Here is a 24,589-nt window from a genome sequence, read left to right on the forward strand (position 1 = left end):
GCGTATGGCCAGCGTAATTACCCCCGGCCTCACGGGAGACGTTGCGACGGGACGGCAGCGTGTAAGCGTTGAGGACGCGATGATCATGCTGAATAGACCCTCGAATGCGTGAGTAAGCGAACGGAAACGGGTAGTGAATCGGTGTCTCGGACTCGAGTATGCTTTGCATTGTTGTGCCGAGGACCGGCGTGGTACCCTTGGGGAAGCGAAGGATCGGACCACCTAGGCTGAGCCTATGGTCCCTCGAATGCGCATGGCAGGTGTAGGCTGAGCTCGATAAGAGACTTTATCGTAGGCGGTGCTCATCGAGGGTGTCGTTAGCAATTCCACTTTAAACTAAACCGCTGCCGTTCCCGGAAGTTTCTACGCTAGGGGAGCCTCTATACTCAGGGAGATAGAGTGGCCTTCTCTATCTAGGGAGTACGCGGGAGAACAGTATTTTGGCCTTTTAGCCCTTTGCGTGCGGCATACGACCCGATGCACAATGCGGACCCGACCATTCGGAGTGGACAAGCGGAGAGCGAGGTTGTCTCGGCCCTTAGCGGCTGGGGCGCCTCTCCACCAATGCTGCGACGGTAACACTATTCCGTCGTATGCGGAGGTGCGACAGCTCTCATCTTGAGAACCAGAACGTCCGATAAGGCTGAAAAGGCCAGGTGCGGACGCTATAGATCCTCTTGTCTTGTTGTCTTGTTGTCTTGTTGCGAGCCCTCGTTGAAAAAGAAAAAAAAATTGAACTACGATGTCGGCGTGTTCAGTGAAACTGTGATCAGGTTAGTAGCAAAACCATTATCCTCTGACTTGGCCGAACGGTTGATTTGGACCCAATTTTTCATTTTTTTTTTCAATTTTAATTTATCTTTTATATTTTTTGAATATTTTAATTTAATTTTAATGTAATTCAGTAAAATTTTCATTTTAATGATTTTTTTTACTTCAAATACATTTCTAATTTAGAGAAACTTGAGATCATTTATTTCTAATTTTTAGCCAATATTGAAAATTGACTTGGTAATATTTTTTCGTAATTCTTTCCCTCGAACTTTGCAATCTTCTGGCAGTATCTAACATCTTTTCGAATTTTCAATCAATATGGTTCTTATTGAAAAATTATTACAAATAATACTCATGGAGATCACTACCGTAGAATAGATTTATTTTGGCAAAAAATGATCAGTAGTTTTTAAAAAAGTACACCAAAATATGTGTTGCTTTATATACAAAAGGCTATTAACAAGAGTTATGGTAATGACTTAGCCTGTTGAATTTTTATTATCGTTAGTTTGTAAAGGAAGGTTTAAGTGAGTTTGCGGTATGAGTATGAGTTTGCTGGGGGAAAGGAAAAAATGAGGCCAAGATGTATTTTCCTTTTACTTGATTTTTCTTTTTAGATTAAAAAAGATGAGGGTCGTGACTCAGCCAGAATTTAATTTTCGTATTAAACGTTCCTTCGCCTCGGGAAGTTGGCCGAAGGAAACCCTCCTATCTCACGTTCCCCGCGGGGCCTTCTATTTATCCACGTTTGAAAATTAAAGTAACTCCCCCTTTGTTGGTGAAGTTGGTGTAGGAGGAAGGCGCCCATTAAAACTTTCCCACTAAGTCGGAAAACGGGGGCCGGGGGCGGCGCTCATTACGTGGATTAGGACGGAGGGCGGTGGTTGTCGGGAGATAGAGGCCTTCAAATGTAATACCTGTAGATTATAGAGGACTCGCACTTTGTTTACCAAGTGGCGTCAAGTGGATCTGCGGAGCCGTTTAATGAGATTAGGCCCCTCTTCAACTGGCTTTTATCCCAACCGGCATTGGTTTCGTAAAGAAATAAAGTCGGCGATATTTTATGTAAAGTTTGCTTATCACACTTTCACAAATTTACTGATAAATATAATTTCTACACAAAACCTTTGCACTTAAGATATATAATTACGCAAATACACCGCTGGTGAGCCGAAAAATCGAACCCGACTGACCGACATGTCAATGGGCTGACCGAAGTGATTGGAAATGGCCAAGCTACGTATAATTATAAAATATTCAATCCATTACTTTTAGTGGTATAATTGACCAAATTACTTCTTTCAATTAATTATTCTTTTTATGTAAGATCTTGGTTGAAATGAAAAAGTAAGGGTCACGAGCGGGATTCGAACCCATTTATAAAATATAGTGAACTGTTTTAAAGCAACTTATGTATTCTAATGCAAGACAGACATCAGGCAGGAAAATAACAAATCATTAATTACAATGATGGACAATCAAATCAAGCAACACAACTATACAGATAAATAAAAATAATAATAATTTAAAATAAAAATAATAATAAAATAAAAAAAGACGAAAAAATATGACAATTAACATATGAAGGCACAAATGGGCAACTAACGAACCACATCTATCTTATTAAAAAGACAAAAAAACATTTAAAAAAAGAACAGATGATTACAATAACGACCCGGAACAAACGACACATACAAGATCTAATCTGCGAAAGACCCAAGTAGGCATTACCATGTAAACACATGAATATCCATCTTTGAAGATGGTGTTATGACATGCCAAAACAGCGAAGAAAAGTGAACCAGGTCGATCGGATACGACAAAGAACACAGATCAACAGACCTTATGAAGAAATCACAATAAATTGAGATATATGCTATTATTATTATAATAAATTAAAATTGAAAGCAAGACTGGATGAACTTTGTAATAAAAAATAATTGTTGTGCGGACTCACTTTTTGCGCAAATAATAGTTAATAAAATAAAATATTCGAAAGAAAGCAATTCACAATGAACTAAAATAAAAAAGTAACGAGTGGTCGGACAAAAAAAGGGGTTTACTTACCCGGGGCGTCTCTGCGAGTAGGCGACGATGACTGAGTTCGGGCCCGAGTCCACGAGCTTACGTCCGTGAAAGCAGTCGCGTTGGTCTGGATAAGGGAGAAAAGACCACTTTGATACAATTTTGAATCTAACTCGAGAGATACGTGAGAGGAGAGAGGCTTAAACATTTACTGATTAAAAGGTAAGAAAAAGGACAGGAGGGACAAATTGGGATTAGGGAAGAAAATAAACAAGAAGCTTCTGAAGAGGACATTACTACAAACTCTGTGGATAACAAAGAAAATGTTTCTCGGCCTAAACATTAATAATAATAATAACAATCTATAAAGAACTATTTCCATTTTTTGAATTCCATCGATTTAATGTATATATTAAAAAATAGATTCATGATTTAATCTAATTCTAAGGATTACACTTTCTGAGACTATCAGGGTTTGAAACAATTATAAAACAATAATTTCACAACAAGCAAATTTGAATACTTTCTGGTTTTTGCGAAAATCCAGAGGAAAGCATGTTTTGGTTGATGTCAACATGTCCCGTCTACTAATGACTTGTCAAAGTTAATTATTTATTTTTTAATTAAGCTCTATTATACAATTTAAAGTTTTTTATAATATAAAAGTAATAAATAATTGAAACTACCTGTAAAAATCGAAATTTAAATACCCTAGTGGATGTTTTTCTAAAACTGTCTTTTGGTGAATAGAGGTAGGAAAATCACTATTATAAAACTTTTTAAATATCGTTTTAATTTTTTTCATAACAGTTAATTACATGTTTATACCCCAACGTCTTTTCTGAGGAATTAATTAAACTTTTATTTTTCAAATGTAACTGTTGTCAGAGACAAAAAGTAATATGAATTTTCACTTGATATTTTTGACGCTATTTCCGTACTGGTTTCGTTATTTCCTCGATATTAGGCAATTGAACCAATTCGATATTAGTGCTGACAATGAAGCTCCGTCACATTGAATTCGTATGTTCAGTAGACATGTAAAAAATCCTAATTTAAGTTGTGTTAAAAACAAACTTAAATGAAATAAAACAATTATTAGTAATAGTTCTTGCCATAGAGGATGGCTTAACGACCAACTATCCGTTATGTGTCGTGAATGAGGGGTTATAGTTTACAATATTTTTTTTCATATCATTCTCAATTTAAAAAAAAGCAATGGGCCATGCAGGAATTCCAACCCAGAACCACAAGCATGGCAAATACGAGTGTACTTTAATAGTTTAATGGATATAAAGCAGAAATAAGGTGGACAACACCTAAGTACTTGTTCTTTTATACGATCTCAATCTGACTTACTACATTTTTGACGAAGAAACATTAGATATGATTATAATGATATGGGGCGTCGGTGGCCGCAACGGTTAGGCGTTGTCACGGCGCTCATCACTGTAACGTAAAGGTCCCGGGTTCGAATCCAGCGGCCCTGCATTCGAATCTGACATACTTACAAATGGTTTTTTTTTTTTTAAACACCGCCACCTGAGTGTTTATATGACCTCTGCTGTTGCGAACCCACGTAAAAAATAAAAAGATTTAAAAAAATAATAATAATTATAATATAATTATGGCAAAATCAAGTTTACAATCCTTATTTTATCTATGTAATCATAAAAACGTAGATTTTTGTGGGATTATCTTTTTTCTCTAGGATGATTAATAATATAACATCTTTCAACAAAGTTTTCTTGGTGCATACTCACTTACTTTTAGCATCTTCAGTATTTTATTTATTTGTTAATTTTAATAATTCATGGTTTATTTATCAATCAATTTCTTACTCTATTTTTCATCTCAGTATTATATGTGCTATATGTATGAGTGTGTATTATATGTATGTGTGGTGCTGGCGTTTTGGAAGAAATCACCTTTATTGAAATTCCTTTCAAATTTCAACTAAAAGAAGAAAACAGCTGAGATTAGTATGATAATAATTAGAAAAAGCTTGGCCAGAAACTAACAAAATGAGTGTTACATTTTTTGGAATAAGATGTAATTTAAAAGCAGATTAAAATTTATGAACCTTATGTTGTCTTGCATTACATCTACATTCAATATTATCTTTGAAGGGTGTACAATTGTTGGGTAATTTTAACTCGATATATTGTACTTTTCGAAAAAGATGCCGCATCAAAGGCAAAGCTGATAAATAAAAAAATCACGTTGTCAGATCGTGCCGGCTGGGGATAAGGTTCAATTTTATGCTTGCAAAGCACGGTTGAGGTGTTCAGGCCGGGTATTCTGCTGATCTCTCGCAGCCCATTTTGAGTCGGATCACAATGCACTGCCGGGCGACATCCACTCGCTAAACGGCTTCACCCCGGCCGTACAAAACGCTTCATTGGCTCCAGCTTTACATAAAAATGTGTCAACACGTACCGACTCTTCTCATGGTCGGTCTTTTTTTGGAATTCCGTTCCTAAGCCATTTTCCCTTATTTTTTCCTTTGAACCCATTTGACGCCTTTATGGTAAAAAGAGTCATCAACATACTGAGTGCAAGGGTATGACTATATTTCGCCTTAACCATTTAAAAAATATAAAAACATTAATACATGAACGAAATTTGATTAAGTCACCACCAAATAATAAGGCATAATTAAAATAATCTAGAAAATCGCGTTGTTTGTATCAAACAGCTGTATTAGTTCGTTTTTCTTCAGGCCCCTACTCTTAGTTCCTTTATTCTGCAAGCTCCATTATTGTTAAGTGAATTTAACAAAATATTTGTCATTAGATTGAAATTAGTTCAGTTCCAATCAATACCAACCAAAATTAGCTGCCCGACAGTTTGGGATTCAGTGGTGGGTTCGGGCATAGCTTTATCAAATACAATCAGTTAGTACATGGGGCATAGTGATAAAAGACCTACAGATTAGACACATGGGTATGAACTTCATAAACAGTTTGATGCAAGATGGTTGAAAAAGTCGCTGTAGCGGAGTTTGCAGCCAAGGATCCGATAGCAATTGTAATTTTTTATATTTATTTTTAAAGTATCACATAATGGAGATTCCATTGAAATATGGTATTATCTTGGACTTCACACGCTTGATATTATAGCGGATCTTTAATAATCATAAAAAGTTGTACATAGAGTTCGGATCATCCACGCCCACTTAAAACTTACAAAAGCTCGTACGCAAGAGATTTTTTTTCTGTTGACATCTTTGACAGTGGGGACAAATTTTTTGTAAACGGCACGAGCCGATTTCTACTATAAAAGAGAAAGAATTTTTTTTATAGTAGAAATCGATTTCTGGTTCACCGAGCAATAGAAAAAAAACCTCAATTGGCATAAAATAGGCACAATTGTATAGTGGCAAGGTTGTAGATTTTGACGATTCTTTAGACAATGACCATTCTTACATTCAGGTAGAGAAAGAGAAAAAGAGAGAGAGAGAGAAATAAATAAATGTATACAATGTGTACATAGCTACATATAACTAACCAACAATACAAGTATTATAGAATTAAAACTGTACAGGAAAAAAGAGTAAGAAAAAGAAAACAAATATACTAATTCAATTGTTGGGAACAAGTGAAAATATTTGAATATTGCAATGCTGTCGTAGAAAATTTGTCTAATACCAACCCTTGATGCGCTCTTAACCAACTAAAATACCATGCTATTTGTGTTGTGAAAACCTTAGTATTGTGATATATTTTTTACATGTAGTCATACTACTCATCCAGTTAAAAATATTGCAACACGCTGAAATCATTGTATTTCACGAAATCTGATTTTACATAAATCCGAAAAGCTCACAAGCCCAAAATAAACAATTTTATTGATTAAAGCATCAAATTCTTTTAAAAGAATTTATTTAAAATCATTTCAAATTGTTTGATTTTTAACAAATTATTTGTAATTATTAAAGACATTAAAGTCATAGAAGTTATTTCCCCATTTGGCTATAATTAATGCTTCCATCCTCTCAGACATATTCGTAAAATGTTTTTGATTTAAAAAAACTGTTGACATGCGCTTTTTTTGCTTGCATTAAAAAACCAGTCGGTGTATGACTGTATGGTACTAGTGATTTTAGGATGCGCCGAATTTGGTCGCCTCGAGTGATTTCCAAACGTCTGTATCTTGTAAAGGTCCTTGGAACTGGCGAATAATGAATGTCAAGGCGTATTGATTAACCTTCTTCATGGAGAGCGATGATTCTGACTGATTCTTCGCTTCTTAAAAGACTCATTATTACACAAACAGAATAAAGAAAAATTGCTACCCAGAACTAATACAGGTAAAAACCGACTGAACTTCGAAACGAACCAAGAAAACTTGGATCCTTCGTTTGCTGATAAATAGGGCTGTGATTTATATGCAATAAAAACAGACAAATATGCATATATATATGTAAATATGTTTGGTCAAAAATGCAATTTAAAACTGACAATATGCGAAAACTACCACTAACTAAAACTACCAATAGAACATTTTCATGTTGAACAAAGAAGACACATACATTCATTAAAATATCTGGCAATGGTGGCTGATTACATTTTTCAAGTACCTCACCGTACTCGTGTCGAAACCGGACTTTCCAGACCCAGCACTTGTGGCAGCTTGTGTCGCAAAAGTTTGTTGAAACTTTGACTTTCTACCTTTGTTTGCTTTGTGTTTTGCTGTCTTTAAGTGCTGTGTTACCAAAAAGCATGTAGTTGTTGATACAGGTTTATCACAACAAACACAGTATAAAAATACTTTTGAATGAATTACTCATAATAATTAAAATTACTCGTACTTTTGAACAAGATCTTTCGTCTTTGCGGTGACTTTCGGCATTTTAGGGGTAGTCAGTTCACAACACACAAATGGAAAACACGTTTTCACATTGGAAAACGCATGAAACTGGGTAAAGCTGAAAAGTTTTTTTTGCCTGCTCAGAAACATTAAGATTTGACGTGCCAAATACCGATAGGCCGGATATGTGGAAAAATATGCGATTACAGCCCACTTATGCAAAAATATGCATTTATGGCAATATATGCACAAATATGCAAAATAAATATAGCTTAAGTTGATTCCAAATGTTTCAAAACATATACAGTTCGTAAAAACTGGATGTTTTAGTTAACCAGGAAAAATATGCAAATGCATATATTTCACAGCCCACTGATAAACAATCGTTTAAAATGATTTAATTAATCCCCAATGTCTCTTTAAAAAATATCATTACGGTAATGATAATATGGAATAAATACTTGGGTTAAGGACAACGACAAAAAATCATCAAGGGCTGTTTTGCAGAATTAGAGTTTTTTTCGTACCTTAAATATTTGGTTTGATTGGTGCACTGTTAGTTTCTCATGTTGATTAGTTAAGTTGTAATTTGTTATCAGTTTACTATTGTTATTATTTTATCGATGTAAAATGACAATTAAAAAAGAAAAAAAATATTTTGCTTATAAATTGTCTTTGTCCTATGGAAGGTAATAGCATTGGAAAAAGGAGGTAAAAGAATCAATCGGCAATGGGATAAAGGCTAGCCTAGTTGACGGCGATTGGTAGTGGGATGGAGTGAGTCGCTAAGAGGTAATTTTTGTTAGTATTATGTTTATGTCGGTGCGATTCCATGGAGGGGCATTTGTTACTCTTGTAAGGGTGAGCACCGCTGAGTAGGCTTATCAAACTCGCATCTCTTACACGGCGGTGCGAGGGAGGCGGACCTGGATTGTTCATAAAATTTAGACTAGGGCAGACGGTCGGAGAGGGAACGGAGGGTCGTGCTGTGGGGGTAAGTGCGCATTCACTTAGACTAAGTATCTGTTAGGGGATTCTGAGACGACTAGACCATAAGGCAGAACGGCTTCTGGGCTCCCGGCTGAACCTCTGACGGCCTCTTTCCGACTTCTTGGGGCACTGGTTTCCAACGGACTTTTTATAGGCCTAAAGACGCCCAGTACGCATAGTCGCACCATTTCACGATGACTATGTACTTCAACCAATCCGATGCGCATTCCATACTGCCTACTAAATTTAAAATCAGTACGGATATAGAAAATAATACTTTTTTAATGGTACATCGATTCTGAGAGTGCTTTGTGTATACAATGGATCAAACTAAACATGATTTTCTTGACCATAATTAGTATATTTCTAGTAGGCATGTATTCGCTCTTTGTAACAAATGTTTAAGCATTTTAAACTGATCAACACTGATTACTTTGCTAGGCCGTCTACTCTCGCTGGTGTACTTTTTTGTACTTTAGTGTACGCATTTCGCTTTCACGTCATCAACTGTGTGGAACTGCTCTCAACATAGAGTATTATTGTTAAACTAGCAAAATTTACTGATAAATGTATTTTCTAACATTCTAACTAATAAAACACTAAAAAACAGTGTCGCTCCGTAATCTGCATATTTATTTTGTTTTATGTGTCAGAATATAACTTTGTCTAATTCAGCAACAATCTTTGAGAGAAATGATATAAATGACAAAGGACATTCAATCTAGTGGAGTCCGGTGATAGCACTCCCTTGAATAGTTGTAATCACTCTCGTTCTCTAGTAACTCTTTAGTCGTTGATGGGGATTAAAGGATTATTAATAAGAGATCGGAGTAAAATTAGGTTAAGTGAGATTGGAGGTTAATATGGAATTTTTTGGAGCCTGCATCTTACGGAAGGGAATATTTATGTGTTGTTGATTGTGCGGTTTGAAACATGGATGTCCGATGACAATGGCAAGGATTCGTGATTGAAGGGTCTGGATTCTACGAGATTGGAATGTTCTAAAAGGAGAATGAGAGTGTTCGACCCATTCTCTAAAGTGTCTTCTGGCAAAGTCTAACTTGATGAGGATTCATGTAGAGGATAAAGGATGCAGATGAGTTTTCGAAGTAAATCAAAGCGCCAGACTTGACCGAAAACCTGTTCGATATGAGGAAAATCCCGAGTCGAGGATTTCTGTTCTCTCATCTCAAGGGAAGATGTGATGACGCCCACAACTCGACGCAAATGAACAGGTGAAATGGAGTTATTCTGTTATCGATTAACTTCGGTTATATTCTGGTTTGAGATTATTGGTTATATGGCCCTTCAATTAATCCAACAGTGTATTGTACGGTTGCCAAGCTTTCGGCTCTTTATTTCATCTAGGGTAAAAATTCTCGTCGTATGTCCTTGTAGAAAGGCTTTCCCATACTGAGCCTGCAATTTACGAGGTTATTCTGATATTGACCAACTTCGGTTATACCTGGTTTGGGATTATTTTATATATGATCCTTAATTAATCCAGCATATAGAGCCAAAAGCATATAATATAAAACTGTAAATTTTAGGGTTGGCTTAATTGAAGGAACCAATTGTCCAATAATAACAAGATACAATAAATGAATGGAAATGCCTAACTCCAAAGTAATGGTCGTGGATTATATTAGAAGAGTTCAATATCTTGTTTAAGGTCTTTACTAGGTGAAAGAAAGACAAAAGTGTTGGGATCACCAAGCTTTCGGCAACATTATGTTGCCATCATCAGGGCCTATTTATTAAGAAAAAATATACTTTTTCATTTTCTTAATAAATAGGCCCTGATGATGGCAACGTGATGTTGCCGAAGCTTGGTGTTCCCCACACTTTTGTCTTTCTTTCACCTAGTAAAGACCTTAAAGAAGACATTGAACTCTACATTGATTATCTGCAGGTCGATCTATAAACATCATTTATATTAGAAGATTCAAGGGTGGGGTGTATTGAGAAGTTTTTTAATGACTTTACCAAAAATTGGCAGAAAACAGTTAGCAATTCGGTAGTACGGTGGGAATTCGGTAGATGGTGTGGCTCTTTTGACGTGGGACTGAACTTTGTAAAACTTCCTGGCTTTGATAAATGGTAATGACAGTTTTATTAGATTGGTAAGAAATTTATGTCTTTAGTTCTGAGATTATGAAGGATTGAATGGTTAATGAGGCGAAATCCAGGGGATTTATGAAAGCGTAGATTTTGAATTTCGAATTTTAACGATTTTTTGCGCACATAATATCTCACAATTTTGAAATTATTAGACATTAAAGTGACACAGTTAATAAGCCCAAATGTGTTCGTTTGAATTTATTGTATTGTATAATAATGTAATTTCAGGGGTAAAGATTTTTTTGAAAGAAAATGAAAGAAAACCGGCGGAAATAGGCAGACCAAGATAATCTTTGACATTCAAATCATTTCGCAAGCATCAAAAGAATACCTCATTTAATCATGATGTTGACAGATATGTTGCGATTCCTAAGCAATGAGAATCCCGAATATTTGTAATGTGCAAATTGTATGGACTATTGTAGAAGATTAATAAATGCCGACTATTGATACGCCAATTGACTAGTTAGAACTTGCAAGGAATAAGTAACATAAGAAGCACTAATTGCTGAAGTAAATATTGTTGTATGACAACCTTAAAATGTTATATTTAAAGGTCGCGAACCAAAAACCCACAAAGAAGAAAATGTACGATTTATTACTAAAATGATTTATTTTATGGGATTATGCAGAATGAGTTTCAATGTTAGTAGTGGGTACGTGTTAACACTGAGACGCAAAAAAAAGTGGCCGTCGTTTTTTTAGTAAATACTTGCAATCGTTATAATTTTTATTTTTTGTTATTTACTGGATATGTTTAAAGAATATTATAAGATATAACTAATTAAATAAATTAAACTGAGTAAAACAATTTTACCAAAAATGTTGCTATGGAAACAATGAGGAAAATATTCAATTAGGTACGGAGTATTTCCTCCTCTTGCGTTGATCACCGCTTGCATTCGACGTGGCATTGATTTTTAAGGCTTTGAATGTAGTTCTGTGATATATTTTCATACTCCTCCAACAGCACCATTCTTAATTCCTGCAAATTCTCTGGTATCACTAACCGAATTTAACCCCCTTTGACAACTCGTCCGAAAGGTATTCGACAGGTAGTCGGGACTATATGCTGGCCATTCCAAATATTGAATTGTAGAGGCTCTTACCAAGTAGTCACCAACGATCTGTGTGTCATGCATAAAAATAAAACCCTCGTCAATCAGGGCATGTAACGATTAACTTCTTCTGATAACACACCTTCAATTTATAGCACATCTATTAGCGAACCCTCGATGAAGATCAACTTTGTGCGATCTTCCATAGAAATGCCTGCCCAACGCTCCCATAGCGTCTCCGGAGTGAAAATGTTGCGGGGCTCTCCTGTTCTTTTCCAAACCCTCTCTCGGCCGACAGAAGACCTTAAACAAAGCCTTGACTCATCCGAAAACACGATTTTAGTTCAACTTGCGAAACTTAACCGAGCTGCCCTGTGCCTTGTCAGAAGCTCTGGACCAGTGGCAAGCATTTTCGCACGTAATCCAGCTTCTGAAAGTCTTCGCCTTACAGTACGTAAACTGGCATTAACATTTCTAACTTGTTGAAGTCGTTGCTTGATCTCAACAGCGGTAGATTGCAGATACGGAGTACATTAGAAACAATAAAACGATCATCTCTCTGAGATGTGACACGATGGCGACCTGATCTACCTCCTTGAGTTACCTCCAGTGTCTTGGTAGCGAAGGAAAACCTTTCGGACAGTTGTTCTGGGAATGTTAAGCACTGGCCAAATACACTTGACTTTTTCATTTTCCGGCAATGCTATGATTCTAGCCGAATCTGTATGACTTAAAACCACACTCATACCAATTTGAACTTTAATGATGGTACAACATAAAAAAATCAATCCACCAGAACGTTAGAAAGAAGGTTAACATAAAAACCAACAAAGAAGAGATTGACTATTCAAAGGTTTATTTACAACATCCTATTTTAAACACAATTGAGAGATTTTATGTTTTTTATTTACCTCTAATCCTTTAAAATGGACCGAATATTGTTGTAAGATAAATAAAAATATTAAGGGTGATCACGTTTTTCCCTCTTAGTGTACTATATTATAAGGGAGATGTTCTAGTTAAAATTCACTGACAGACAAAAATTTCCACCCAATTGATTTTTTTTTCTTGATGAAAATAAAAAAGAAAATTCTGCCCTTAATTCGTCTCATTACTTTTACTAATAAATATTTGTTTATGCTATGTTTTAAATTGGGAATATCAATTAGAGATAAACACACTTTATCTTTAATCTAAATCAAGGATAACAAATTTTTCAACGTTTACTTTTTACGGAATTTAAAATTTTTATTCAGTCATTTGAATTCTGAAGCAATAAACTGTTTAGTTTTCTTCTTTGTTTTCTTAATTTCAATTTCTAAATTTAAAAACGTCACTTAGTGCTGAGGTTGTTGCGCATGGTGTGACACTTATTGATGATGGACGTTCCATCAGATATAGGCTATTGCCATCGGGGTTCCCTACGAAACTCTGCGAGACGTCGTTAGACATATTCGAGAAACTGGGTTCTACCAAAGAAGGCCCGGTTCTAGACGCCCTAGGGTAACCACAGGATGACCGTTTTTGAGTTTGAGAATTTTGCGAAACCGGCACCTTCTGTTGTTCAAGCGATTCATCAGCTCCACGAAATTCGAGGTGTCCAAATTTTTGAACGCACTGCTCCAAGAAGATTAAATCAGTATAGACTGATGGCTTTTCGCCCCGTAAGAGGGCCAAAATTGACCAGAACACTCAGAGTTGCATGGCTCGCATTTGCTCGAGAACACAGCCATTAGTCTTTGGTCGATTGGTCTGTTGTACCTTTTACAGAGGAGTGTAGAATTGCTCTACAATCACTAGAAGGGCGAGAAAGACTGTGGAGAAGGTGAAATGAAAGGTATGAAGCCTGTAATTTTCCCAGAGCCTACTTTTGAACGTAGCTCAGAGATGGTGTGGCTGGGAATTTCAATGGAGAGTCACACAGAGTTGATTGTTCCTGGCGGGTCTTTAACGGCCACTCACTATGTGGACGAAACTTTAAAAAATCATGCGTTGCCTATCCTCGATGAGATCAGCGACAATCCTATTCTAATGCACGATAATGCCCGTCCACATGTCGCTCACAAGTACAAACGTACTTCCAATAGCATAACATCAGGGTCTTAGCCTGGCCAGCCCGTTCTCCAGACTTGAACCCCATCGAACATTTATGGGATAACTCAAAAGAGAATAAGAGCACGTCCATCACTTCCTGATACACTCCACGTTCTTGAAGAATGGGCTAACCTCCAGCAAAGATATTTCCAGAATGGTAGAAAGTATGCTGTGGCGTCTTCGAGATGTAATTAAGGCAAGAGGAGAAAATAAATACGCGATATTGAAATGTTAATTAAAAAACTAAAACAAAATTAAAACAAATTTTGTCTGTCCGTCTTTTTGTTAATTTTTCATTTTCCTTAGCAATTTATTTATTTTTTGTTTACTTTTTTAGACAAAGACTGAATTATTAAACGTTAGAAAACGTGAAACTTTGATTAATATATAAAGTATATACACTCACGTTATATAACAAGTGGGTGGAATTTTTTGCCTGTCAGTGTATTAAGGGTGGCCACTTTTTTTACCTCTTAGTGTACTATATTATAAGGGAGATGTTCCAGTTAAAATGCAAGCTCATTTTTTTCTAGAAAAGCCAGGACAACCCCCCTCCCCCCAAAAAAAAGAGTAAATAACAAAATGTATTTGAATATGTCCGATCTTATAGTTATGCATGGGGTAAATCAGATTCCCCGGATGTTTGAAAGCGATCGGAGTGACAAGTGGAACCCATGCCTCCGCCTCCGAGGGGGGGCGGCACTTGTAACCAAGGCTTTATTTACTGCTAATAGAAACTTCTCCCGGAATAAGACATCGGTGGGAGGAGTTAGGGGTTGTAATTTATTTGGGCAACATCTCACTCCATCCCCCGCCTCCCTTCACGGAGAGAGCGAGGCCTTTTTTTCTTATTCTTCCCGGCTCCTTCTCGTTTTTCCTTCCCAGTGGAAAGTGCGAGAGAGATAGCGGGGAAAGGAGCGAGTGGGAAAAAAAGCCGAGGGATGCCATTGGCCCAATCCCTTCCATTCCCTTCACCGGGATAGTCAAGGGGGGATGTAATTTTCTTAATGGCGCTCACCCCACTTCTTACCAACATTTTTCTAACCCTTGCATCTCGGCCAACCCCTTGGAAAGCACTCCCTTTGTAATTATAACTCTATGATAATTGCTTTCTCCGGTTATTTCTGTATTTTCTCTCCTTCCTCCTTCCAACACCGGTAAGAAATGTAAATAAATACCAATGAATGTCTTAATTGCTCTTTTGTTTTAATTTAACCTTCCCTCTAGACGTTACGTAAACGCTACTTAGAAACAGCATTGCTTTATATTCAAGCAAATCTAAATACGACTAATGTCAACATTCATTTATAAACTATCTTTTTATAAAATAAATATATTTTGCTTATTTTTTAACAAAATCGGATCCCTCAAATATTTTCAACATTCGAAATAATGTCCTATTACTAGTCTGGATGATCGAAAGTCCGGATAATCCGAAAAATTTTTCATTTCATTAGGATCGTGTCATAAAAACGGTAAAAAACATACGAAAGTATACACTTTTATTCATATATCGAGTTAAATTTAAAGTAAAAGAGAGTCTTTTATTGACTTTTGTTTAAGTCCGGACACGCGTTTTGAAAAAAAAAAACCTTTTCGATGGAAGCCAACATACGAACAACACGACACAGCAATTTCTAGTCTTTTAAAATAGGATAAAGTTTTTATTTTTTTAAACAAAAGAATTTTTTTAATTTTTTTTTTGCCCTGCTATCCCTAACCATCCCCAACAAAAGAATGACTGTTGGCCTTGTCCGGCCTCGTCGATCGTGTGACTAGTGGAAGGGAAATTTGGCGGCCTTGATGAATTAAAGGTCCCATAGTTAAATTATGAATTTAAAAAAAATTAATTTGCATACATTGAGAATTATGAAAAATTTATAAAAAATATTTTAACAAACGGGTCCGGATAAACTAGTTTCCATTGTATCAAAGTAGTTCCTACTGATTATTCAGAAATCGTGAGATGGAGTCTGTTGTGATGTGGGTTCAGAAAAATATTTTCTTTATCGTACCAACGTTTCGATCTTTATTGAGATCATCTTTAGGGCCTGGGATTTACAAACATTGTTTAAATTTAACAAATACATGTAGGATGTGGAAAAAAGTTAATTTATATAGTGCAAAATATATTTTTTATATACATTCAAAGTATTTCTACTCACACGAAGTGTTTGTTTTCTGTGTAATTGTGCCATTCTTGCGATATAAAGACGTTATTCTTATGAAGATAACATACATATATGGTATAAATTCACTTTTTTCCACATCCTACATGTATTTGTTAAATTTAAACAATGTTTAAAATCCCAGGCCCTGAAGATGATCTCAATAAAGATCTAAACGTTGGCACGATAAAGAAAATGTTTTTCTGAAACCTACATCACACCAGACAGTATCTCACGATTTCTGAATAATCATCTACTAACAGTCACTAATCACCACACACGTGGTTCCTAGTCTATAATTTTACAAATTTTTTTATATTTTTTTCTAATTTGCAACTTCACATATAAATACTACAAGCAAAAACGATATACAGTAGAATATATACGTAAGATCTAAACACATATGTACAAACATATCAGTTAAGAACGGCTCTATACAGTTTTGCGACTCGTTAGTCGCACACGGCTTATGAGGTGCACATCACTCCTCCACATCGCGCCAGAGAAATAAAAAGGCTAGGAACATATTCTAGGAAGATGTCAGTTTCTTTTAGGGTCAGGCGGCACGTAAGCCTCTTGCGAGTAGCCTGTTGGCACGAGTCCCTGAGCGTTCGGGACATGGAGGCAATGAAGAAAGTGGACATGACCAAAAACGGAGCCAATATGAATGCAGAAACTGCACGTTTATGTTTTTGTGTGGGTCTGTGTACGTGTAGATCCTTTAATTTTTTAAGTTTTATTTGCAGGTTCTTTCAGCTGTAGAGGTTGATTAACACCCTGAGATATACAAATAGAGTACCACAATAGATCTACTTAGATCGTGGTGCAGAAGCACCTCTTTTGTCCCTATCTCTATCCCTAGTCGCACACGGCCTCATCTTAGTAGGCCTACGTCACTACCCCAAGTATGACGGGGACAACGGCGCCTCAATCCCCTACGAGAATTGTTGGGAAGGATTCTTGAGAAGAGATTATCGATTAAAGGATTGTAGTGGTCGGTTAATTTGGAGTGGAATTACCTATACCGGGATCGGGTCTTTGACAAAAGGGATATTAATGTCAGAGTGGATTGTGTGGTTGGAAACATTTATGGAAGCATTAACTATTGTTCATCTTCATTCAACTTCACCGCTGGAGCCAGGGCTCAAAGGCAAGCAGATGGTTTTGTAGATTACGGGCTGTTATGGCGGGATCGTTATGACAGGACTACTGTATCACAGAAGATGAAGGTTGTTGTTTCTGGGTGAGTCGGTAGGTCAGCTGTATAAATTGTACAAAATACAGAAGCAAGTGATTGATTTAAGGGTGAGGAACGGTTAATTACGATTTAAGGTTGCAGACTCTATACAGGAGACCCGGGTTTCATGCTCGGTCAAAGGCTTGAGTCATATACAAGAATCACCACTGTTTCAACTCGAAGGTTGCGATGCGTCAACCACGCAATGCGTTAGTGAACTCCGGAAGCAGAACTAACGTTTTGGCATAGTGTTTGTTCCTTTTGGTTTTTTTCTTTTGAAAGCCTTATAAAATCAAGCTTTTCTCTGATTTTTCCAAGGGTGGTGAGTAGGCTTATTGGTTCGTAGGAGTTAGGGAGATACCTCTCTTGAGCTTTGCATGGTTTAGGAATTATCCTTTGAGAAGAAAACTTACAAAGGATGGGGAAGTATATGGTGTGCAGTACTTTATTGTAGAGACTAGTAATAAAATTAATTGGCTTTTTGGATTGAAAGAGAATTTTTATGGTGATGAGGTCGTTCCGAAAAATTCGAAGTCAATTATTGAAAAATACAAGTTCAAAACAAATCGTCAAAAAATATTAGATCTTCTAATCCTTTCGCATTTAAACAATGTAAGTAAGCGTTGAGTATTGCGACAGTTCACTTAAAATTACTTACATGAAGGATAATAAACTTATTATTGATGTGAAAATAGAAAACTAACCAAAAACCAATAAAGGAATGAAACGTGATAATTGACCTAACGTGATAATACCTTCGAAGTCAAGTATGGTACAAACAAATCGGCCTTCACACTCTTTTCAGGAAATATTAAAATATTGAAAAATGGCATAGGATGTTGGAGTAGCATAAGCATAATAAGCATAGTAGCATAATATTGAAATGTTACAAAAAATCTCTTTATATTCTAGTTATTTTTTTATAGTAAAGTAAATAAATTTCTGTCACAAAGGAGGATTTAGGACGAGTGGTCAAACCCCTTTAAAATTCTTTTTTCGTTCTATTCTCAATAAAAACGCTATTGTCTATGCCGGGATTCAAACCCAGAACCGGCTAAAGTATACAAGTCGGATGCCAATTCATATCATTTAGGTTTTTTACAACTTTCTTCTTTTTGGGCTCATTACTCTGTTAATTTTTGTATTTTTTAAACTAATAAAACCTATTGTCGAAACGCTATTGTGCGAGCAACATAGAATTAGTAATCTTAGCGTTGTGTACAATTTATCGTATTTAGTCATCACCTACAAGTTTTACATTATTTTATGTAGAGAAATGAAGCTTTATGTAATACCGTTTAAAACCGCTCTGTAAATCAAAATTATGTATCAGTTGGTATCTAAAACGACAAACGGTTGGATTAGCACAATCGCCCCTGGCCCTTTTTTCACGTAACCCTTTCATCCAAAAAAGAATAGTATCGCATGAGATCAATCACATTAAAAAATATATAAAATAAAAAACATGGATGTATTTGTTACAATCACGGTTCTGGGTTTAAATCCCCGGCATTATCCATGGAATATTATATGAAAATGATGGGAAAAGTATTGTAGAGTCAATCAGACTCTTTGTTTGGGGAATGCGTAGATGGACGTTAAGGCCCTTTTGCACTGAAGTTATGCGCCTATACATATCAGGTGGGTTTTTAAAAAGAAAGTCTTTTTATTTATTTGTGTGGTTTTTAAAAATGGTCAGAAGGTTTGTCTTGTTGGGTAAGTAGAATCTAATGGTGCTATCCAGGTCAAAAATTATAAATCTCGATCGACCAGTAATAGAAATAAGAGAGTAGGTTTGTATTTTTCTATAGAGCAAGCCGATATTTTCATTCAAGTGGTGCGTCATTTCATCTTAACCATCTGCAAAGTACTTTCCATTTTTATATCTTTGGTTGTTTTGTTTTTAGAATGGAGAGCTCTTTTGAGTGAGCTGCAACAATTACCACTGATTATTTGAAAATAAAATTCTCTGTTAATCCAACACAACTGGAGGTTCAATTCGGATAACACTATTGGATTTACCATATGCAAAATATCTTTTAGAAAATTACTATTCCTGTAAAATGGACCACAAAATAACAAAACGACGAGTATTGAAAATCTTTACCCTTAAATATGTTTATTTTTTCGTTTACTATCATTCTGGTCGTCCTGTTATCACTGTTTTGTTCTGTCGGCATTTCTTGGTGAGGCTGAACCTATTTCCATCTGTCCTTGATGATTTTTTTACACTTCAAGTTTCATACCATTGTACAGCCATTTGCCTCAATTAAAAAAATAACAAAATTCTATCAATTGATTATTAAAGTTCTACGGCCATTGCATAATTGATGCGATGGAGGGAAAACGGGAGGAAATCAAACTCACCCCACCCATCATGGGGTTTTTTCACCCCAAAATAAATTGAGCCGATACGGGTACGTCGATGGTCCATCGCATAATCATGTGAACGTCCAGTTCGTCCCTTTGAGGGGGATTGTAGGCAGTTTCCGATTAAAAAGTGGCCCGCATGTCCAGATAGAAGCGTATCGTTAGACAATGGCCGTTAACTCGGCATTAAGGGAACAATGAGGGGAGGGACGCCATACAACCCTTGAGATTTATGGTGATTATTTCATCCCTTGCTCCCGACCCGTTACTCGGATTAAAAACTCCCAACTTTTAACGAATGTCGATTGTAAAATGCTAGTTAAAACAGAAAAGCTACTTTTTCATGATAATAACAATGCCTTTAGTGCGGAAAACAACATTTTAATATTTTTAACGTATATTTTAAACAGAAACCAATTAAGTTTAGAAGTTATATTATAAATTATATTTTGTATTTCGATGAAAATTTGTTGTGAAAATGTTGAAGGTTGAATTGTTTAAGAAGGTGCATAAAGGGAATTGATTTTTTTCGAAAAACATTTTTTTTCTACTTTACTCGAAGTCTTTTGGTTTTGGCTACGTTTTATACATATAACCTCATTTAACAAAATCTACCATATTAGTTTCTCATTCTCCATAAAAATATAAATCTCGTGATCCATAATAACCGTGAAATGCATGCACAACTAAGCAGGAAACCACATTTTAAAAATGTATTAAATTAAGAATAATATGGGGTTTTTTCTCGGTTCCTTGGGTTCAATGGCAAAAACATTCCAACAGGCGATTGCGGTTCCAGTCTGACTATTATTACCAAAAATAAAAGTTTATTTGAAATCGGTGAACCTATGTCGTAGCCTTATGTTACCATTTGTTAACTTAAAATAATTAAGTTGGCCCTGGCCATTAAGGCGGCTTTGCACCAGCTGGGTATTGGATAGATTTGCCAGTGTTAGCCGGTCTTCACATTGTAAGTTTATGAGAGTAATTGTCTTATAAATATTGTATTTTTTGTGTATCAAAGTTTTTCCAATATGTTTGTGAGGTTGTTTTCAGTAAATGTAGTTGTTTGTTCGTATTATACTTGTTTTTTTGTTTTTTTATATTGTTTTATTAAGATATATTACAAACCCCGTTCAATATCTCAATCTTATTTTCATTAAGATCAAATCTATCTGTACTATTCCCCACGGTCTGTACAACTCTGGTCATCCTGTTTATAAGCCAATCATTTCAACTACCTCAATTATTTAAATATTAGACATTTAAATATAATAATTGCAAAATTGATGCGATGGAGAGAAAAAGGAAAAAAAGAGAGGAAATTGTAACGGTTGTAGGCTGAGATAGAGAGTTGGCGTCCGAGAGGATCGAAGTCACGATAGCTCAAGTGGTATTTAGCCGAAGGTCGTGGGTTCGAATCCCACTCATGACACCGACTGTTTTTTATGATGATTTAGTTTAACAAAGAACTTTCATAGAAAGAATAATTAATTGAAAGAAGTTACTTGGTCAATTGACCACTAAAACGTAAAATGGTTTAAATATAATATCTAACGATTGATATATTAATTCAATTCATTTAATTTAAATTGTATATTAGGAAACAAATCACCACAAGAAAGTACAATTACGATTTTTTTATTTACACCTACTTACTTTGTGTATCTGAAATATGTAGTAAGAAATTACATATCATGCTTGAAAACGCTGATTGTCTGTCATCGACACTTGTCTGTATTTCAGCATGAATAAAATTGTTTTTAAAAAAATCTAAAACTAAAAATCTAAGTAGCCCGAATGACTTGGTCTTTGTCTGTGTGTGGTCTAGTGGTCATTAATGACAGTAAAAAATTTCTTAACGATGTCCCTTGTCTAATTATATACAATCGTCTCATCTTAGTTCCAATGGAAAATATGCCACCGGTGACATCTGAAATTCGTCGAATTAAAATTCCTGAATTTAAATCCGGGCATGTGTCATGTCCTCCTAGCGAGCCACACCAATTAAATCCCAATCCGTGTGGAATATATTTTAGGATTGAGAAAGGTTGTTTTCAAATGTCACTAGTTGGCGGATTAAAAATAAAAAAAGACTTCTTTACCTTGCACATTGCCCTTGGGGTCTTAAAAGGTGCTATAACATTTTGCTGAAAGCAAAATAATATTTTGGCACAATTTAATAATAACTATAAAAAACTTAAAAACTTAAAGATTTTAAGTAGAGATTACTTTACTTGTGAAACATGGTACGTGAATGTTCCATTTCACCTCACAGGTCGTGTAAAGGGTGGGCAACCCCTTCCTACGCGAGGAAGAACCCATTCTTTTCAATTTCACAGTGCCGGACAAGCGATTGATTACTAACAGGGTCCAAACCAAGGTAACCGAAAAGCTATAGGGTCTATTGGCGGAAATCGGACAAAACACGGTGCTATTCATTTTTCCCCTTTTACAGTTCTTTTTAGCTCCCCTTTTATGACCCATCCGTTTGCGCCCTTAAAACGAGGCCACTACCCTTTGAAGGGAGTTTTTTATTTTTTTATTTTTTACCTAGGACCGCAAAATAAGCCGGCAGTACTTGCTATTCCAAGCGAATTCTTACAAATATTACAACAATTTTTTTTTATTTGTTAGCCTATACCGGCCGATTAGACTCAATCTCTAATAGTGTTAATATTGTATTTAAATAGAAAATTGCAAGTAAATCAAATGGGGTTGGTCTTCTGCAACGAAATAGCCGATAAACGTAGATTACTGATACTTTCCTCCAAAAGTATTCGTAAATTTTGTTTTTATATCACTAATCAAAAATTAGTTAAAGCTAATTTGGTAAATAGTTTTTGCTTTCATCCAGATGATTGTAAAAAAAAGATAAAACAATTATCTAAAATTGTAAGCTGTTATGATAAAATGCATCGATAAATGAAGCATCTTGGAGTAATTAAGGATACATATTTTAATTTCAAAGAACTTATTGTTTAACCAACAAAACAAAGCAAAATTAGAAAAATATTCTATAAATTTCCAATTTTACCAGATGTTTTAAATTTCAAAATTTTAAAGGTATTTTATTTCTTATTGTCTTAATCATTACTATCCTATGACATAATAGCTTGGGAGGGGCGTCGGTGGCCGCAACGGTTTAGGCATTGACATGGCGCTCATCACTGTAAGGAAAAGGTCCCGGGTTCGAATCCAGCGGCCCTACATTCGAACCCGACATGCTTACAAATGAGCTTTTTTTTTTCAAAAACACCGGCACCCCGAGGGTTGATATAACCTCTGCTATGGGTTAAAAAAAGCTTGGGGTTGTGCAGGAGATGTTCGTATAAATAGATAACATGTTCTCCAAAACTGTTATAAAAATAATTTTCAAGAAAAAGCTTACTGTACATTTGCGTTATTTAATGATTTCTCAGCGTTTAACACAAAATAATTATTTCTTTATTTTACACGTATTCATTTGTACAAGAATAATATCTACCAATATTAATCACAAAATTGTAACACAATGTGTTGCGCAAAGCTTAATGCCATTTTATCTAGAATTAAAACAATAGTTTTTGTTGCCAGTGGACACTTTCTTCTACAAGACACTCAGATGACAAATTTAACACGAATATATTTACTTAATACAATATTTGTAGTTTAAATATCAAATAAATGTAATTTAAAAAGTATACAGGGTGAATTGCTACTCGTGCTACAAACTTCTCCAGTAGATTCTTCACCCTAAAATGAACAAAAAAGTTCATATTGTCCATGGTCCGATTCTCAACCATTTCAGAGTAATTTCGCTTTTTATCGATTTTGAAAGATATCACGTCCTGGCGTCGGAAAATCGTGATATCTTTTAATCTAAACATTTCTCTGAAAATCTAATAGCACCGTTGAAATTCCCGTTAATTTTTCAATAAGAAGATGACGGTGGCAAAATGTTTGGGCTAATTTTTTGTGTTTTATTTCAGCCAGAACTACAAAAAGAGTGGAAAATTGTGTAAATCGGAAAGTGTATAAAGTAATCCAGAGTTTCTAATTTTAGTCTCAGAAGGCAGCAAATTTGAGGAAAACTACCTGATTTAATAACGCTTCCAACGCACTCGTCATTTTCTTATTTAGTGGTTGTGAGACCAAGATGTTGATGACAAAAAGAGAAAAAATGGTGGTTCAAGGATTGCTAATGTTTGAGAGTGACTTGCTACTCGTGCTACAAACTTCACCAGTAGATTCTTGACCCTAAAATGAACAAAAAAGTTCATATTGACCATGGTCCGATTCTCAACCATTTCAGAGTAATTTCGCTTTTTATCGATTTTGAAAGATATCACGTCCTGGCGTCGGAAAATCGTGATATCTTTTAATCTAAACATTTCTCTTAAAATCTATAAGCACCGTTGAAATCCCCGTTAATTTTTAGAGAGAATCAAAATCATAATTCCATTGAAATTTTTTAATTTAATTTAATGCCCATTTAGTATGTAATGCTTAAGAAGTTTACAAACAGCTAGAAGGTCAAGGAAGAAAGACCCAAACGTTTTGCCACCTTCATCTTCTTATTGAAAAATTAACGGGGATTTCAACGGTGCTTATAGATTGTAAGAGAAATGTTTAGATTAAAAGATATCACGATTTTCCGACGCCAGGACGTGATATATATAGGAGTAAATTTAATATTTTTGGCCAGATGCGATAACTACGGTCAAAATTAGTCCATCCGATACTCAGTACAGCGAACTGAGCTATTGCAACGAAACAAGTTTAACAAAATATTAAATACAATGATATTCATATGCATATATTTGCTGTTACAATTGTGAAATGGACAATTTACGAAAACTTTTGATCTCAATTTTCCCTGGATTTTCAAAAATTATATACATTTTTTAATTATTTTATCATAAAATTGTTTCTTAACATTCCTTACATCTATATTAAAA

The 24,589-nt window shown here is 35.4% G+C and overlaps 1 long non-coding RNA gene across 4 annotated transcripts in view; it reads right to left on the minus strand.

Moving 5' to 3' along the window:
- Nucleotides 1-24,589, minus strand: part of LOC106661390 — a 110,928-nt gene that overhangs the window by 37,929 nt on the left and 48,410 nt on the right. For 2 of the 4 annotated variants that reach the window (XR_001339715.2, XR_002910387.1), the window contains exon 1: nt 2,842-3,127. The exons of the other annotated variants lie outside the window; for them this stretch is intronic. This is a non-coding gene — a long non-coding RNA (uncharacterized LOC106661390). Of the gene's footprint in view, nt 1-2,841; nt 3,128-24,589 lie in introns of those variants that run through there. 4 annotated transcript variants of the gene reach the window in all.

This window comes from Cimex lectularius, unplaced genomic scaffold (assembly GCF_000648675.2).
Source record: "Cimex lectularius strain Harlan isolate CLEC.00 unplaced genomic scaffold, Clec_2.1 scaffold18, whole genome shotgun sequence".
NCBI classification, from domain to species: Eukaryota; Metazoa; Arthropoda; class Insecta; order Hemiptera; family Cimicidae; genus Cimex; species Cimex lectularius.